The sequence below is a fragment of the Callorhinus ursinus genome, unplaced genomic scaffold (genome assembly GCF_003265705.2).
Source record: "Callorhinus ursinus isolate GAN/ISIS: 27379988/994484 unplaced genomic scaffold, GSC_fseal_2.0 scaffold69, whole genome shotgun sequence".
In the NCBI taxonomy this organism is placed as follows: Eukaryota; Metazoa; Chordata; class Mammalia; order Carnivora; family Otariidae; genus Callorhinus; species Callorhinus ursinus.
The window spans coordinates 3,199,816-3,205,164 of NW_027397131.1; positions in this window are offsets into that span (position 1 = coordinate 3,199,816).

A 5,349-nucleotide genomic window follows, 5' to 3' on the forward strand; every position below is an offset into this window, starting at 1 on the left:
CCACCACTCCAGCAACCCTCAGTTTGTTTCCTGAGATTAAGAATTCCTCATATCAGTGCAGTCATAGGATACATGTCTTTCTCTGATTGACTTATTTCATTCAGCATAACACCCTCCAGTTCCATCCACGTCGTTGCAAATGGCAAGATCTCATTCCTTTTGATGGCTGCATAATATTCCATTGTGTCTATATACCACTTCTTCTTTATCCATTCATCTGTCGATGGACATCTTGGCTCTTTCCATAGTTTGGCTATTGTGGACATTGCTGCTATAAACACTGGGGTGCACGTACCCCTTCGGATCACTACATTTGTATTTTTGGGGTAAATACCCAGTAGTGCAATTGCTGGATCATATGGTACCTCTATTTTTAACTGTTTGAGGAACCTCCATACTGTTTTCCAGAGGGGTTGCACCAGCTTGCATTCCCACTAACAGTGTAGGAGGGTTCCCCTTTCTCTGCATCCCTGCCAACATCTGTCGTTTCCCGACTTGTTAATTTTAGCCATTCTGACTTGTGTGAGGTGGTATCTCATTGAGGTTTTGATTTGGATTTCCCTGATGCCGAGCGATGTTGAGCACTTTTTCATGTGTCTGTTGGTCATTTGGATGTCTTCTTGGAAAAATGTCTGTTCATGTCTTCTGCCCATTTCTTGATTGGATTATTTGTTCTTTGGGTGTTGAGTTTGATAAGTTCTTTATAGATTTTGGATACTAGCCCTTTATCTGATATGTCATTGGCAAATATCTTCTCCCATTCCATCGGTTGTCTTTTGGTTTTGTGGACTGTTTCTTTTGCTGTGCAAAAGGTTTTTATCTTGATGAAATCCCAATAGTTCATTTTTGCCCTTGCTTCCCTTGCCTTTGGCGATGCTTCTAGGAAGAAGTGGCTGCGGCTGAGGTCGAAGAGGTTGCGGCCTGTGTTCTCCTTTAGGATTTTGATGGACTCCTGTCTCACCTTTAGGTCTTTCAACCATTTGGAGTCTATTTTTGTGTGTGGTGTAAGGAAATGGTCCAGTTTCTTTCTTCTGCATGTGGCTGTCCATTTTCCCAACACCATTTGTTGAAGAGACTGTCTTTTTTCCATTGAACCTTCTTTCCTGCTTTGTCAAAGATGAGATGACCATAGAGTTGAGGATCCATTTCTGGGCTCTCTATTCTGTTCCATTGATCTATGTGTCTGTTTTTGTGCCAGTACCATACTGTCTTGATGATGACAGCTTTGTAAGAGAGCTGGAAGTCCGGAATTGTGATGCCGCCAGCTTTGCTTTTCTTTTTCAATATTCCTCTGGCTATTCGGGGCCTCCTGGTTCCATACAAATTTTGGGATTATTTGTTCCATTTCTTTGAAAAAAGTGGATGGTATTTTGATGGGGATTGCATTGAATGTGTAGATTGCTCTACGTAACATTGACATCTTCACAATGTTTGTTCTTCCAATCCATGAGCATGGAATGTTTTTCCATTTCTTTGTGTCTTCTTCAATTTCTTTCATGAGTATTTTATAGTTTTCTGAGTACAGATCCTTTGCCTCTTTGGTTAAATTTATTCCTAGGTATCTTATGGTTTTGGGTGCAATTGTAAATGGGATCGACTCCTTGATTTGTCTCTCTTCTCTCTTGTTGTTGGTGTATAGGAATGCCACTGATTTCTGTGCATTGATTTGATATCCTGGTACTTTACTGAATTCCTGTATGAGTTCTAGCAGTTTTGGGGTGGAGTCTTTTGGGTCTTCCACATACAGTATCATATCATTTGCAAAGAATGAGAGTTTGACTTCCTCTTTGCCGATTTGGATGCCTTCGATTTCTTTTTGTTGTCTGATTGCTGTGGCTAGGACTTCTAATACTATCTTGAATAGCAGTGGTGAGAGTGGACACCCCTGCCGCGTTCCTGACCTTAGGGGAAAAGCTCTCAGCGTTTCCCCATTGAGAATGATATTCGCTGTAGGTTTTTCATAGATGGCTTTTATGATATTGAGGTATGTACCCTCTATCCCTATACTCTGAAGTGTTTTGATCAAGAAAGGATACTGTACTTTGTTAAATGCTTTTTCTGTATCTTTTGAGAGGATCATATGGTTCTTGTTCTTTCTTTTGTTAATGTATTGTATCACGTTGATTGATTTGCGGATGTTGAAACAACCTTGCAGCCCAGGGATAAATCCCACTTGGTCATGGTGAATAATCCTTTTAATGTACTGTTGGAGCCTATTGGCTAGTATTTTGGTGAGAATTTTTGCATCCATGTTCATCAAGGATATTGGTCTGTAATTCTCCTTTTTGATGGGGTCTTTGTCTGGTTTTGGGATCAGGTAATGCTGGCCTCATAAAATGAGTTTGGAAGCTTTCCTTCCATTTCTATTTTTTGGAAGAGTTTCAGGAGAATAGGTATGAATTCTTCTTTGAATGTCTGATAGAATTCCCCTGGGAAGCCATCTGGCCCTGGGCTCTTGTTTCTTGGGAGATTTTTGATGACTGCTTCAATTTCCTTAGTGGTTTTGGTCTGTTCAGGTTTTCTATTTCTTCCTGGTTCAATTTTGGTAGTTGATACATCTCTAGGAATGCACCCATTTCTTCCAGATTATCTAATTTGCTGGCATAGAGTTGCTCATAATATGTTCTTATAATTGTTTGTATTTCTTTGGTGTTGGTTGTGATCTCTCCTCTGTCATTCATGATTTTGTTGATTTGGGTCATTTCTCTTTTCTTTTTGATAAGTCTGGCCAGGGGTTTATCAATCTTGTTAATTCTTTCAAAGAACCAGCTCCTAGTTTCATGGATCTGTTCTACTGTTCTTTTGGTTTCTAGTTCATTGATTTCTGCTCTGATTTTTATTATTTCTCTTCTCTTGCTGGTTTAGGCTTTATTTGCTGTTTTTTCTCTAGCTCCTTTCGTTGTAGGGTTAGGTTGTGTATTTGAGACCTTTCTTGTTTCTTGAGAAAGGCTTGTATTGCTATATACTTTCCTCTCAGGACAGCCTTTGTTTTATCCCAAAGATTTTGAAGAGTTGTGTTTTCATTTTCATTGGTTTCCATGAATTTTTTTAATTCTCCTTTAATTTCCTGGTTGACCCGTTCATTCTTTAGTAGGATGCTCTTTAGCTTCCCTGTATTTGAGTTCTTTCCGACTTTCCTCTTGTGCTTGAGTTCTAGTTTCAAAGCATTGTGGTCTGAAAATACGCAGGGAATAATCCCAATCTTTTGGTATCAGTTGAGACCTGATTTGTGACCTAGGATGTGATCAATTCTGGAGAATGTTCCATGGGCACTAGAGAAGAATGTGTATTCCATTGCTTCGGGATGGAATGTTCTGAATATATCTCTGAAGTCCATTTGGTCCAGTGTTTCATTTAAAGTCTTTATTTCCTTGTTGAACTTTTGTTTAGATGATCTGTCCATTTCAGTCAGGGGGGTGTTAAAGTCCCCCACTATTATTGTATTGTTGTCAATGTGTTTCTTTGCTTTTGTTATTAATTGGCTTATATAATTGGCTGCTCCCATGTTAGGGGCATAGATAATTACAATTGTTAGATCTTCTTGTTGGATAGACTCTTTAAGTAGGATATAGTGTCCTTCTTCATCTCTTATTACAGTCTTTCTTTAAAATCTAATTTGTCTGATATAAAGATTGCCACCCCAGCTTTCTTTTGGTGTCCATTAGCATGGTAAATGGTTTTCCACCCCCTCACTTTCAATCTGGGGGTGTCTTTGCGTCTAAAATGAGTCTCTTGCAGACAGCATATTGATGGGTCTTATTTTTTAATCCAATCTGATAGCCTGTGTCTTTTGATTGGGACATTTAGTCCATTTACATTCAGGGTAACTATTGAAAGTTATGAATTTAGTACCATTGTATTGCCTGTAAGGTGACTGTGACTGCATATTGTCTGTGTTCCTTTCTGATCTATGCTGCTTTTAGGCTCTCTGTTTGCTTAGAGGACCCCTTTCAATATTTCTTTTAGGCCTGGTTTTGTGTTGGCAAATTCCTTTAGTTTTTGTTTATCCTGGAAGCTTTTTATCTCTCCTTCTATTTTCAATGACAGCCTAGCTGGATATAGTATTCTTGGCTGCATATTTTTCTCGTTTAGTGCTCTGAAGATATCATGCCAGTCCTTTCTGGCCTGCCAGGTTTCTGTGGATAGGTCTGATGCCAATCTCATGTTTCTACCATTGTAGTTTACATATCTCTTCTCCCGAGCTGCTTTCAGGATTTTCTCTTTGTCTCTGAGTCTCGTAAGTTTTACTATTAGATGTCGGGGTGTTGACCTATTTTTATTGATTTTGAGAGGGGTTCTGTGTGCCTCCTGGATTTTGATGCCTGTTTCCTTCCCCACACTAGGGAAGTTCTCTGCTATAATTTGCTCCAATATACCTTCTGGCCCTCTCTCTCTTTCTTCTTCTTCTGGGATCCCAATTATTTTAATGTGGTTTCGTCTTATCATATCGCTTATCTCTCGAATTCTGCCCTCGTGATCCTGTCGTTGTTTATCTCTCTTTTTCTCAGCCTCTTTATTTTCCATCAATTGGGATTCTATATCGCTGATCCTCTCTTCTGCCTCATTTATCCTAGCAGTTAGTGCCCCCATTTTTTATTGCACCTCATCAATAGCCTTTTTGATTTCGACTTGGTTAGATTTTAGTTCTTTTATTTCTCCAGAAAGCGTTTCTCTAATAACTTCCACACTTTTTTCAAGCCCAGCTAGTATTTTTAAAGTCATGATTCTGAACTCTAGGTCCGACATCGTACTAATGTCAGTATTGTGTAAGTCCCTGGCAGACAGTACTACCTCTTGTTCTTTTTGCTGAGGTGATTTTTTCATCTTGTCATTTTGTCCAGAGGAGAATAGATGAATGAGAGAACAGAATGCTAACAGCTTAACAACGTCTCCAGCAAATATACTCTATACAAATCAGAAAAGACCTGAAACCAGGGGACAGGAAAGGGAAAGAAAGAAGAAAGAGGAAAAAAAAGGAAAAAGAAAAAGATAAAAACAAACAAAAACAGAACAAAACAAAACAAAAAAAAAACCAGAATATGATCAAATATGATCAGGCTAGTGCATAGATCAGTGCCACACACTAGATTTTGGGCGTATCTTGGTCTGTTAGAAGAAAGTGCCTGCTAAGATTTTAAAGGAAGAAAGACATATATGTACAAAATAACGGTTGATACAATGAAGGGATGGAAGATGACTGTAATATGAAAATTATAAAAGATTTTATAAAAGGAATTGATAAGATAAGAAGTTTTTAAAAAGAAAGAAGAAGATTTAAAAAATAAAAAGAGAAAAGAAAAAAAAGAAAAAAAAGGGAAAGAATGTGATCAGGCAGGAGACTAGAACAAA